This window comes from Protopterus annectens, chromosome 4.part0, assembly GCF_019279795.1.
Source record: "Protopterus annectens isolate FY-2018-M chromosome 4.part0, PAN1.0, whole genome shotgun sequence".
NCBI classification, from domain to species: domain Eukaryota; kingdom Metazoa; phylum Chordata; order Ceratodontiformes; family Protopteridae; genus Protopterus; species Protopterus annectens.
In genome coordinates, this window is record NC_056733.1 from 792,591,325 (window position 1) to 792,606,503 (window position 15,179).

Genomic DNA, 15,179 nt, shown 5'->3' on the forward strand with positions numbered 1-15,179 from the left:
TGGCTAGTATTTGCACATGACATCCCACTGGGTAGGTACACTCAGCTGCTAGGCATGTCACAATGCATTGTGCAGGCTGCAGGCAGACTGGCTCATCACTGGCCTACACCTCTCAAGGGGGAATGCACATGTACCTGCATATAAAGCAGGCTCCACAGGCATGTCAGAGCACAGGGTAGGATACACCTGTGTGACAGTGCATATCCACAACCAATGTGAAGACAGCCACAGCCACATATGGTTAGCTAGCATGGTATTACAGTATATGGACTATGTGTTTGACACCATCCTCATATGTGCCACTCACAAACTTCCCTACATATACTGGCCTGCTACACAGTTTGGTCTGGTGGCTGTCTGTGATATGAGACACATGTGTTTATGGCCCTACAAACATGTATGCCACTACAGTACCATACAGTGGGGTAGCATGTAACATCTTATAGTAGGGGAACTAGAACAATGTCATCTACCACAGTTTGTACACAGGCTAAGGTACATATCAAAGCTACACACACTGTCGACATTCACCATAGGTACACAGACCTCAGTACTGTATGAACATCCTCAGAATGTGCAGGTAATGTAATGTAACCCCTACTATACATAACGTGTAGCAGTCAGATATATCAGTGGCTTGTTCTCAGATATGATGCCACAAAGTATGGTGTACAGCACATATGCACCACTTCATGCATGGCATATGTACAAAGGTTGACAGAGGTGTGGCTGGGAGCACATACACAAGGCCAATATTGACATGTTGCTGTGATAACCACATACATTTACTGTTATTACAGGGTTGTTGCAACATATGTACTCTGAGGGATATGACGTCTGTGACTACCACAGCTTTCTCCATCTACTGACTGCAATCCTCACACTACCTTCAGCAGTCGACAGCTAGATGCTCTGTGGGTGACACATACAACCATGGACACAACACTGCCCAGGCTGCAGATGACCCTGCAGATGGTGATTCCCCATCAACATGGAACTGACATGGCAGGTATTGAGACATGTACATCAGCCATATCCACACAAACACTGTGACAACAACATTACTCCAAATGCAGTATAGCGGCACTTACAGTCTGTAGTCAGGTCAGGCACATCCGCCTCCCATTTGTTGCACTGTTTCCAAAGTGTATGTTGTTAGAGGTACATCACAATCTATCTGGGATGCTGTTTGGCACACGACAGATCTAGTCCCTGCTCACAGTGGGTGAAAAGGGCAAACCCCACCATGATGTGGTAATGTGGTATTGTGGTAGTCCCACAATGCCGAATCCTTCACAAATGCTTTCTATGGACATCTCCAAGAATGCATGGATCATGCAATCCCAAACAAATCCAAGTCCCTCTCCACCAAAAGTAAGCATCCTGTCTGGTGGACCTCAGCCATAAACAAATTGTATAACAAAAGAAGGAAGCTACTGCACGTCAGAGCGAAATCCCATGAAGGGAAGACATCTCTGATCATCATTAGCAGAAAACTACATTCTCTCATAAAAACATCCAAGGCAAACTTTGAGAGAAAAATTGCTAAGGACACTAAAGATAACCACAAAGCCTTCTTCAGCTATGTTAGAAACCTGGGCAGAAACCCTCAGATATGCTCAGAGTTGGTTCACAACAACAAAAAATACACTGAACCCACAAATATTGCTAATATTCTGGCTGACAGGTTCAGTGCAAATTTCTTGCCTCCCTCATCCCCAAAAGAAGAAATACTTATCCCAGCTGAATGTAATCTCCCTGTCATCTCAGATGCCCAAGTGAGAGCCGCCCTAAACAAAGCAAAAAACACAGCATCAATGGGACCTGACGGTATCCCGGGGTGCGTGTTATGTGAACTCCAAGAGGAGCTAAACCCACACATAAAAATGCTATTTAACCTTAGCCTTACTTCAGGATATGTACCTGAACACTGGTGTACAGCAACAGTGGTCCCACTCCACAAGGGGGGTGCCTCTACAGACCCTGGAAACTACTGCCCCATAAGCTTGACTAGCCTGGTCTGCAAAGCTATGGAAAGAATCATTATGGAACTCATAAACGGAGACATAGGGAACCTACAGATGCTTGACCCCACCCAGTTCGGCTTTGTAAAGGGCAGATCCTGCCTTTTAAACCTGGTTGACTTTTTCGAAACAGTCACTAGAGCCATTGATGAGGGCAAAGCAGTCCATACAGCATACCTGGACTTGGCTAAGGCCTTTGACACAATACCCCACTCAGGCATCATAGATAAGCTAAACAGCTTAAAAGTAAACCCTTATGTCACTAGATGGGTTGCAAACTGGCTAAAGGACAGAACCCATAAAGTTAAAATCGCTGGAGCAATGTCTGACTCAAAGCCAGTCACAAGTGGTGTCCCACAGGGATCTGTCCTGGGACCCCTCTTGTTCGGCATTTATTTCTCAGATGTTAAAGCAAACATGGGAGGGCTGTGGCTGACAAAGTTTGCAGATGACTGCAAACTAGGTGCCATAGTCGATACACCAGCAGATACACACATCCTACAAACACGCCTCACTAAAACGGCCAACTGGTGCCGTAGTCACGGCCTTAAACTAAATGCCAAAAATGTATAGTCATCCCTTTGGAAAAACAAAGTACCCACAAATTATTACATAGACAGCAACCCACTGAGTACGGGAAAAGTAATCAGAGACCTAGGGACCCAAGTAGACAGTGACCTCTCATTTGACACCCACGTTGCCAAAGTGGTTAGAGAAACATTCTACCTTGCACACCTCATCATGAAGGGTTTCACATCCAGATCCAAGGATGTCATTGTACCCCTATATTCCTCCCTCATCAGACACATGATTGAGTACAATGCCCCATTTGGTATGTACCTCACCCGGCACTTGCAACAGCTGGAGAGACCACAAAAGTACCTCACCAAAAGGATCAAGGGTCTCCAACATATGTCTTATTCTGCCAGACTAAAGAAACTTCAGCTCTATTCAGTAGCATACCGCCTGCTCAGAGGTGATCTCTGCCTGACATAAAAGGCCATGTCCAACCAGGATCTGATGGACATGCTCCACCTCAAAAAATACAAATCCATCAGGACCACGAGAGCTAAAGACTTAAACCTCGGCAAAAGTATGAATAGGACATGCTGGAGGGATAGATTCATAACCCAAAGGCTTCCCATGCTTTGGAACAGGATCCCAGTTCGTATTAGGCAGAGCCCCTCACTGACTCTCTTCAAGAGAAATCTTGATGAGTGGATGGGAGATCGTAAGTTTACCCCAGGGGTCACATCTGTGTCACTGCTAGACAGGGGCACGGTAAACTAATTCTATTATATAAGGGACCTTCACTGTGTCACTACTAGGCAGAGGCACAGTATTCTTGATTTATTCTGTACATTTTTGTACCATTTCATGGGGTGGCAAAAGCCACATCACTATGGCTAGGCTTACAAATGCCCCAGGGCAGATAGCCTAGTACTATACTATGAAACTATGAAACTATTTTCCTGGGTATTGGAGTGTATTTCCACACAATTGGCGATGGGGATGTTAACACAACTGTTTCACATGCAATCATATAGGGGAGGGCTGCGATTCGTGCAGAGGCCATCAGCTGATGATGAGTATTACTTACATTACACATGCTGCTGCCGCCTAAGCAAAGCACGTGTAGGTCTCCACGTCCATCTGAGAGGAGGTGGGGGGCACAGACAGAGGCTAATACATGTCAGGGAGGGGTGGGAGGGTAAAACTGAAGCATGGTTGTGTCACACACCTAGCAGCACAGGGTATCAAACCCCTGACAACTATGTAGTGCTAGAACAGTTCGCTGCAATTAGTGGATGAGCCACATGGGTTACCTGTTGTGTAGCACTCAGAGCATATATGTGATGGTGAGTGACCTCTGCAACAGGGTTACAGTAGCTGTACGGTAGGTGACATACACATGCCTGTCGGCATGAACAGGTGCCAGCGTCAACACAGCCACACTCTCACAAGGACACACACACATTGACACACATGGCAGGGCCAGGTGTACAACTCATCGGTTGTGGGCCACATCACATAACTGTGCAGATATCCCATGCACCACACAGGTCATACGGGGGCTGTATGGGCGAAGGGTATGGGAAGGTGTCTGACATCAGACAGCATGCTGCAGTATGCCCATGGGGGTTGTAGGGAGTGTGGATGTGAACATCTGCAGCATGCAACACACAAACACACAGGGTGCCACTACTGACATGCATGTGTGCATGTCTGCACAGGTGCGTGGTGTTCGACTGCGCCAGATAGCTGTCCATGGCTAGGCGATGGGTGTACCTTGGCATCAGGCCACATGACGATGGTCTGCATTGTGGCTCAGGGATGTAGTGTTTGCATTTGCCCACACAGGCAGGTATTGTATTCCCCATCCGGTCACCAGGGTGACTACTGTGTGTGGGCAATACTGTGCATCACTTGCCATGTCTGTGTTCCTTCATCCTTAACATGGACGGCATTTGGGATGTGCACACCTCCCACATGCATGTACAGTGACATGTGGGACTGTACCTGGGGTGTCCGGCCCATGTTGTGAACACAGATTATCATCAGATGTGCCAGTCCTGCCCACCAGTCGTGGGAGCTGGTAATGGCCGGCAGCTTTACCCTGCACCTACATGGTGTGCATGCTATCGGCATTCCTTGGTGTCAGTGGCATCTGTCCATACAAGCATGCTGTCAGACATGGTATGTCCATTGTGGGTCACATGTGATGGCACCACAGGTGGTGCAGTTGTCCATTGGGGAACATGGGGGAGGTGAACTGTCTGCATATATGTGCATATTGGACAGATGGACTGGGTGTCATGCCCTCTGTGGCCCACCGCTGTCACTCCATAGTTACTCTCAGTGGCCAATATGCAGTGTACTACCCACATATTGACTGTTACCTAGGCATGTGTGTGTGTATGACACATGGGGTGAGATTGTGCTCTGGGTAATACTGGGGTTGCTAACTGTGATTAACCGGCCTAGATGTCAAATGTCTGGGTATGGCTCTGCACCTCAGCCTCTCAGCCATATCACATGTGTTATCCCTGTACAGTGGACATTGTGATATATAGTATGGCCACCATATAAGAAATATGCAAAACCCGCTCCACATTGGACACAGGTGTCACACAGTCAAAACCACCTCTACACAGGATATGGGTTACAAACACACACACACACACACACACACACACACACACACACACACACACACACACACACACACACACACACACACACACACACACACACACCTGTCATGTTTGGGAGTAGAACCCCTACCTAACTAGTGTATTACACTACAGCACTATGCAGTTATAGTATGCACCACGGATATTACTGGAGTAACAGTTACCCCAAAGTGTATTTCACACTGACTGACATCAGCAGGATTGCCAAAGTAGGGCTTTGAAATGACTGTGAGAGACTAGCCTAAAATGCATTGCTCCCTACACCGGCAGTGACACACAATACATCCAGAACTGCCATGTGTGGGGATGGAACCCAACCACGCTTCTAATTCACAATACAGCAGTATGCAGTTACAGGATGTGCTATGGTGATTACTGGTCTACAGCCTTCCCAGAGGTGTATTTCTAGGTGTGTGACATCAGTAGCCTTGCCAAAGTTAAGTATGTGAAATGTAAGGGGTGTGAGTAACCTAAAAACATTGCTCTCTACACAGTCAAACATGCACGCATACACACACAGTTGACAGGTCGGGGGTTAGAACTCCCAACTAACTCCTTAATCACACTATGGCCATACAATGTTACAGGATGTGCTATGGAGGTTACTGGGCTATGATCATCCCAGAGGTGTATTTCAAGTTGCGTGACATCAGCAGCCTTGCCAAAGGAGGGTATTCGACTTGTAAGGGGTGTGAGTAGCCAAAAAAGCATTGCTCTCTACATAGTCAGTGACAGACAGACATGCATACACAGACTCACACATGCACATTTGCCACATCTGGGGTTTGACCTTTTACCTAACTACATTATCACACTACAGCAGTACTCAGTTACAGCATGCGCTACAGAGATTACTGGGCTACAGCTTTTCCAGGGGAGTACTTCTAGGTGGGTGACATTGGCAGCCTTGCCAAAGTTGGGTATGTGAAATGTAAGGGGTATGAGTAACCTAAAAGCATTGCTCTCTACACAGTCAGACATGCACACATACACACACAGTTGGCAGGTCCGGGGCTAGAACTCCCAACTAACTCCTTAATCACACTATGGCCATATGATGTTACGGGACATGCTATGGAGATTACTGGGCTATGATCATCCCAGAGGTGTATTTCAATTTGCGTGACATCAGCAGCCTTGCCAAAGGAGGGTATTCGACTTGTAAGGGGTGTGAGTAGCCTAAAAAGTATTGCTCTCTACAGTCAGTGACAGACAGACACGCATACATATGCACACACAGACTCACACACGCACAGTTGCCACGTCTGGGGTTTGACCTTCTACCTAACTACATTATCACACTACAGCAGTATGCAGTTACAGCATGCGCTATGGAGATTACTGGGCTACAGCTTTCCCAGGGGAGTATTTCTAGGTAGGTGACATCGGCAACCTTGTCAAAGTTGGGTATGTGAAATGTAAGGGGTTTGAGTAACCTAAAAGCATTGCTCTCTACACAGTCAGTGACAGACAGACACACACACAAATACTGACACACACTCACACACACATTTGCCATGTCTGGGGTTAGAAGTCCTACCTGACTAGTCTATCACACTACAGCAGTATGCAGTTATGGGATGCGCCACAGAGATTACTGGCCTACAAGTCTCCCAAAGGTGTATTTCACATTGGATAACCTCAGCAGGCTTGTCAGGGTACCGCTATGGGGTGGCCAGTGTGTGCATGGCCCATACACCATTCATGTAGGGTTGACCCGCCACAGGTGGCAACACATGGGGTCATATGTCACAGGTGCATGTCTAGGGCAACTAGCTGACTATGTCCTTGTACAGCCATGTTGCGCAACTGGCACATGGACCACATAGTCTGTGGTGCTGACAGGTACTGGTCTCTAGTAACTGCAGTGCATGACATCTGCAACTGATGTGTTTGGGGCCCTTTGGCTGTGTGCTCGGTGGGACAGGCATGGATGGCTCCTTGTCACGGTCACCCTCTTCCACACGTCTATATTCATCTACCTTTGGTGTATTATGGTGTATTGTCCTTACATATATGTCTGTATTCCTATCCACTGTGTGTACAAGGCATGAGAGGTGCATACTGACATGTGTCTGCAGTAATTTTTGCAACCGCTGGATATATCTGGTCCACTGGTGTTTGCATACATGGCCTTCATGTGTTTAAGTGTGTGAGCAGTATGCCTAGTATGACCTTTCAGTATGTTGATGACTGACATTGCCTTCATTTCTCTAAGTGTGTGAGCATGCCCAGTAAGGCCATCTGTTATGCATGTGTGGAGCATGTCCGGTGATTTGTACTGCACAGCTGACCTTTGTGTTGTACACCGACAGGTAGCATGCTGTTGCAACAGTCAATGTCACTGACTGTTGCAACATGTCTGCATAGTGGGGGGAACACCTGACTATTTCTATGTTTCTACACAGGACTGGGGGAGGCACACCTGACTGCTACTGTATTTCTATGTGGGGTGGGGGCACACCTGACACTTGTACACATTTGCTAGGACTGTACTGGTATGTCCTGTAGTCCATTTCAGTCAGTAGTCTTACCTATCTTACTGGCTACGCCATACTTCCGTCTTATCTTTTGATTGCATACACATTAGTTTCTGACTTACTAGCCATCACAACTGACATCCCACTACCTGTCCTGCTGTAGTCTGTCCATGTAGGCCTGGGTGGGGGTCACCCACACCCCTCATTCAGAGACCATAGTACGGCATTTGTTTGTGTTTATCTACACCTGTCCTGCTGGCTGTGACTGTTGTTGGGTATGTGACCCCCCCCCCTCCTGACAGGCATGTGTGAGTCCCTTATCTTGTGGGTGTCCCAGTATTGTGGGTGGTGCTGCAGGGCTGCCTATGTCGGATGCACGTAGTACACATCCTGTGCATGGTTAGGCACAGGTAGTGTAATGTTTGCCATCCCTTTTACTGTATGTGAGAGTCAGAGAGAGGTGCTATTCCCTGTGTCCCTCCCGTGTCAGTGTATGTGCTTTGCATTGCCTCTTTGCCAGGGCATACTGGGCATGCCTCCTTCTGCCTACTGGGGCAGGCTCAGGTTGTTCCTCCTCCGAGTCACTTTGTGCCAGTGCAGGCCTTGACATTGGTGAGGGGCTATATGGCCCTGCCCCTTGCTGCTCCTGCTGCAGCTGTTTCCGCAGGATCATATTGTGTAGCATGGCACATACAAGGATGATTTGGGTACAGGTAGTTGATGAGTACTGCAAGGCTCCACCGTATGTGTCTAGGCACCGGAACCGTGACTTGAGCATCCCAAACACATGTTCTACTATGATTCTTGTTTGTGCGTGTGCCTCATTATGGAGTTCTTGTTTGGGTGTGTGTGCGTTTCTGATGGGTGTCATCAGCCACGGCTCCAGTACGTATCCAGCATCCCCTACTAGGTGACCGTGTGGGATGTCCCCATTGGCAAACTTCTGGTACAGCTGCATCAGATGCCAGATGTGGGAATCGTGATAACTTCCAGGGCAGCTAGCACACACATTCAGTATTATGCTCTGGGCATCGCACGTGACCTGGCAGTTGATGGAGGGGAAGCCCTTGCAGTTGATGTAGACCCTGCCCTCCTCACTGGGTGGTGCTTTGATGCATATGTGCATGCGGTCTATTGCACCCACTACCTCAGGGTATTCTATTTGGTGGAAGAGATGCATACTGCTGACCAATGCCACACGGGTGAGGGGGAAATACACGTGCTCACCAACATGTGCTGACATGGCATCCAGGAACTGGTGGAGTACCCTGGATGCTGATGCTTGTGAGATCCCCATCATATCCCCAGTTGGCCTTTGGAAGGTACCTGTAGCTAGTATTCTTAGCCCTACACATACCTTCGTTTCCACTGGGATGGGTTCCCCTCTGTTAGTTGTGTGTGTCAGGCATGGCCGGTTCAGCTCAACAATCTGCTGTAGGAGGTCCCTGTCCACCCTATAGTGCTCCACTATCTCCAGCTCATGTAGTCCTTGGTAGGTTACTCTGGGTATGTACACTCTTCTCTGTCTCCTCACTGTGGTTTGGTCAGCAGCATTCCCATCCTTGCCACCCTCAGCCTCTTCCACAAGTTGTATGATAGCTATTGCAGCCCCTAACATTTTGCTGTTGTGAGTATTAAAAGTTCCCCGCTTGTTTACACCGGTGGTGTAGGGTGTGGGAAAAACCAGAGGGGTAGGTATTTGCATAGTTTATAGTGGCGTTCTGGGCTGGGCTGGTCTGCTGCCTGTGTAATTGGCTGGTTCAGATATGTTTCACCTGGCAGTGAACCTAGTACCCCTTGATTGCCTTCCTACTGCTGCTTTCCGTTCCCACTGCCCTTCTGATTCATCCCGGGGGTGCGCAGCGCAATTGGTATACTGCAGTGTGCACACTGCTGCTATTTCCTGGGTTCACTTTCTTTATCTTCCTGTAGATCCCATTGCGCAGTGCACACACCTGCTTGCACTTTGTCATACGTGCTGGGCAGGTTTAGACACACCTCCTGGCTTTGCTGTGCTAAGCTGGATGCAATCCCGAGCCACAGGGCTCCTATCCACTGACAGTATGCCTGACACTCTCACACATGATGTCACCTACCTCCTAGTCTTGCACTCAGCTATTCATACTCATACACTGTTGGAACCTGCCTCACATGCTGGGGAAAACTGGGATTCACTATCCTTCCCCTCATTTGCATAGAATTGCCCGCTAATGCATAGTTACATGTGTTACACTGTGCCTCCTCCTTTGCAACCACTACTCACTGGCCAGGTTGTCTTTTGCCTGCCATTGACTTGCATGGCGGAATACTGATTTTAGTTAGACTGTTTTTTTTTAGATTTATTTTCTTATTTCCACACCGCTGCCCTATGCTTCAATGGCCGTGATCAGCAGACATATCATAAAAGTTGTATTTTGTACATTTGGCATTGTTTGCAATGCCAATGGCCTTCTACTTGGCCATTGGCATGCTTCCTCAATGATATGCAGCCTTTATGTGGAGCTGTCATAGCTCCATTTGGAGTTAGCAGTACTGTACTCGGTTACTAACTGAGTACATTTCTGCATATTATGCTAGTCCTGCAGGTCCTGATTCCTGCTTCCTGGATGGCAGATTTACCTCATTTACATGGTTTTCACCTGCAAATGGGGTGATTTGCATATGGGGGCTGGGGACGTGCAGCACTAGTGCTACAGCGCTCATGCACGTCAGACGTGCATGTATGTGGATCGCTCGGCCACCATATTGGCAATATTACATCTTACGCTAATCAAGCTTTTGAGAATCCGGGGGATTATCTATTTTCTTATAAAACGTATTACACAAAATAACCATTTCAGAACATTTGTAATGGCTACCGAATGAGATGATAACCACAACTCTGGTGTGTCATGCATGTTATGGAAAGGACTTTTGTAAAGTTAGGTCATCAATGTTTTCCTTAGTGTTTGAAGTACATTAAATTCATTCCAAAAATGCATGCAGTACAAATCTCTAAATGAATTTAATTAAGTTAAGTAAATCTTATTTTATGTAGTCTCTCTGTTGTCCACTATTCACGGTATAAAATTTTCAACTCTAAAGTATGTCATGATGGCATGCTGTAATATAATTTATTATGTGGAAACACTGTGCTCACATCTGAACTATATTTTCCATCTCTTTTTAAACACTGCATAGTAACTTGATTTTATATGGGATATTTTTACGTCTTCTGAAAAGGACATTTTTAATATTTTCTTGTTAATATTACTTATCTAAAAGAAATATATTTGTGTTATGGATTAGCTAAACAGTCTGCAGTATGTGAACTGCTGAAAAGTTATAATGCTGTATTTGTAATCACACATTGTCACACAGTTTTATTAGCATGTTATATTTAATAAGGGTTTTACAGTGCTAGTAGCATATTATCATATAGTTATAATTATATAAGTTCAATCTTTTAATTCAAAATATCAATCTGATATAAGGCACAGGAATTACAAGGAAGTGTCTTTTTGTATTTTAAATAATTATATGAATAATAGCCTACTAAACTGAAGTTATGCACTCACTGTGTCCATGTGAGACCTTCAGAAATCATGCAGTAATGGAATATCTCAACACAAAATGAAGATCAGTCAAAGAACTATTTTGTTAATGTCCAGAAACTTCTACCTGGTCTGCTGGTGCACAGGGATAAGGTCCTGACTGTCACATGTGCAGTGGAGGGACAAAATGGGGGAGGATGGGAGTGATTGGTTGATGTCAAGCCACACCCAAGCTGGCGAAATGAAGGCAGCCCAGCTCACTATAACGAGACTAGGTTGCCCATGCTGCACAGTGGTGAGATTGCACGTTCACAGAAGCATGCATACACCTCCCAAAAGGAAAAGGTGAGGAGCACCCAAGCTACTGAGAGTATGAAAAACAGGAAGTCCACAGGATCAACAAACTAGCCCACTCCCTAACACTCAAGCCTTGCTTCTATAGTGTAATAAATGGGCCAGGGAGCTCTTATTCTGACAGGGGAGTGAGTATATTAATTGGGTTCAGTAGTGGAGCCAATGGGCAGAGCTACTGGACACCAAAAGAATAAGATAGTAAAAATGTACACATTCTCCCTGAAGATATGTGATTTTGGAAGACATAGCAGTAAGAAAGGGGAAGACCATGCAGGGTGAACTACCTTGCACTGGAGGTATAGGGGGCTTGTCTTCCCACTTAACCCAAGGTCATTAGGCTAATTTTTAATATTAAAATTTAACAAAATGTTCTATTGGTCTGGTTTTATTCCCACATTCTCTTGTAGATGAAAGAGAATTTGCATTGTTCTACATGTCTATTTGCTGTAAGCTTTTTAGCATTCCTTATTTCTTCTGGTTCCTTAATGCTGTGTGTTTGCTTTAATTTCTGCTGCATTGCACAATTTAGCAATTGTTAGAACTAAGATCTACCACATTGCACATGTGAGCAACTAATTATCTGGTTTTGACCATTTAGACACTGGATCTGACAAACTGTTAATCCCTCCTATACCAGGGAAAAGATTTTTAAGCTAATGTGATTTCTTCTGTAAGTATTCATTTCAGACCTCCTTTTGCAGTTACTCTTGTTCAAAAAAAGGAATTTGCATTGTTTCGAATGTCTGTTGTTTTCTTGCTTTAATTTCTGCTGCATTGTGAAACTTAGCACTTGTTAGAGCTAACTTTGCTTGTCCATGGCGATTTGTGATGCATAGCAGCCAGTTAACATCAGTTTGTCACAGATATCTTGGAACAAGGTGCACTTTCAAAAGCCACCTGCCCAATGTGCAAAGCCAAAATAGTAACCTGCACGTTCTGTTTATTCCTGTGCTTAAACATGTCCATTTTCCTCTGTTCAATGCTTAGCATTGTGAAGTAAAGCACCACTGTGCTAAGCCCTGCCCTGGGTTAACATACAGACCTGTATAGAAAAACTCCCATTAGAAACATTTATAAAACCTACCTAGTATATTCTTCATCTTACTCATAACCTACCAGTCTGGTAACTGTGGGACCTCAGTCTGCCCTCAGCCACCTGTTGCCACCTTGTTGGCACTAGGCATTGTAAAGCTGAGTAAAAGCTGACTCATGCTTACTGACAATAATTTACTTGCACTAAATACAGAATCTACATGTAAGAAGTATAAATATTTACTTAATCTGGAGGTTCCAGGTCATCACTACCTGCACACACCTCAAATCAGCACATCCTCACACAAACAATAAGCCTTCCTATGCTGCAATACTTAAGAAATTTTTCCCAAAATTCAAAGACCTCAAAAATATTGTCCTAATACGCCTAACTTCAACTCACAACTGCTATTGCAAAAAGGGACACCCCTAAGCTCTTAATGCTGCCCAAGCTTGCCAGGGCACATGGAAATGTCCCATTTATAGATGATTTGACAGACACACTAGCCATCAGACTGTGCAAGGAAAGAGTGACAGTGAGCAGTTTATCTCATGCCTGAATTCATTAGGTCTGGTACTCAAGTTCTTTCACCCCAAGTAAACATACAGCATGGTCATAGAACATGAGGACGAACATTTTGAGATGTAACTCTTTGGACTATATAAAGAGTGCCAGGATGAAGCTCACTGAATATGTATCTGAGTCTAGAATGCAGCTGGTCTTAAGAGGCATATACCATCCTCACATGGAATGCTGCCTCAGTTTAATCAAAAGATTACTGAATTTAACAATTGGCTTAGCTAGTCTCATTGTAAAAGGGAATATGTTATGTTATATTATCTTATGATGTGCTATGTTATGTTATGTTGTGCTATGTTGTGTTGTGTTATGTTATGCTGTGTTATGTTGTGTTTTGTTAAGTTGTGTTGTGTTATGTTATGCTGTGTTGTGTTATGTTACATTATGTTATATATGTTTAGCTAAGGATGAAATGGTTGGCAGATGTACCTGTTCTGCTGGAGATGGCTTTCACTTCTCTCCTCTTTTTCATATTTCCCAAACAATTTGGTACCCCCATAGTGCCTTTTTTTAGGTAATACGAGTCGTCTCTACCCGAAAACCTAGCCAAGTCCAATCAAAACAATAGAACACTTAATACAAGAATATTGAACCCAAAATAAGAAACTACCATTTCTACAGGCCTTTTTTTATCCCTGAAAAATATTAAAATGTGCATTATTTTGGAAACCTGGAACCAGGGTAGTGATTACATCTTCTCTCTACCAGGTTCTAATTCCTACCACTCATTCAGTCCCTATACCGGGGGGATCCATCTAAGATGGTAGATAGTCCATCTTCATTCATAATTTTTTTGTATCTAGATTTATACAGTTAAATAAGAACCTCAGATTAATCCACATACCAGTAACTGTCAACACCATCTCTTACCATACAGTGGCAAAGTAAAGATCCCCATCGCTGATTCCTATTACCTAAAGTCTACCTAGACAAACTTGAGTCAGTCTTGGTTCTGTTAAAGATTATCCTACTTGAAGACCTCAATTACTCAGCCATTAACTCTGAAACCTGCACCACCACAAACAAATATACACAACACTTCCAAAACTTCATAAATGTACACTCTGTCAAACAGATGGTACCTTCATCTACTAGATGTTCAAATTTATTAAATCTGGTTCTTATCAATATAGCCTTACTATACTCAATGCCAACAGTTAACAATCACTAGTCAAATCTGACAACTACCCAGTATTCACCTTGGAGTTCAAATCTTCACAAACCCTGCTATGTTTAAAGACGTCTTCAAGGCAGACTTGCTCCAAATGGATATACTCCTGAGTTAGTTCAACAGCTCCCCTCGTTTTGATGACCTCATAGCAAAATCAGCTACCTTTTCTGGCACTGTCTGCTCACAGTTTATCTCCTGTGCTCAGACATCTTTTGCTTTGTGGTACAAATACAATATCAAGTTTAGGAACAAACCCTTATGTCTAAATCTAGTATGAACAAACATTCTAACAAGAGAAAGAAAGAAAAAACTCATTGCTTGAAAGAACAAGTAAAAGATCCCATGTCTCAAAATTAATATCAAGAAGATAAACAAGGACATTATGAGAAAAATAAATCCAGCAATATTAGGAACTGAAAATCACTACCTCTGTCAGGGCAGCCATACAGCCCTCTTTAAGTTTGTTAGAATGTTCAGGAACAACATCCAGCAGTGCATTTCACCCACTTGTAGCCTTTTAGAAACAAGAACCTCCATGCATTTACCATATAAATGACACACCACTCAAGACTGACATAGTAATCAGTGATCTGGGTACTTTCACTAATAACGAGCTATCATTTGACAACAATGTACCCACCAGTGTAAGGAAATACTTATATACTTTTCCCTAATAATAACTGAAGGTATATTCTAAAACAAGTGACATTATCATTCCTCTTAATTACATCCTCATCAGGACAATAAACACATACAGTGCAATTATTTGCTATCATTTGACAACAATGTACCCACCAGTGTAAGGAAATAC

The 15,179-nt window shown here is 44.4% G+C and overlaps 1 protein-coding gene across 12 annotated transcripts in view; it reads right to left on the bottom strand.

The window, feature by feature from the left end:
• Window positions 1-15,179, bottom strand: part of LOC122799590 (RIMS-binding protein 2-like) — a 2,967,700-nt gene that overhangs the window by 1,156,074 nt on the left and 1,796,447 nt on the right. The gene's annotated exons all lie outside the window — the stretch shown is intronic.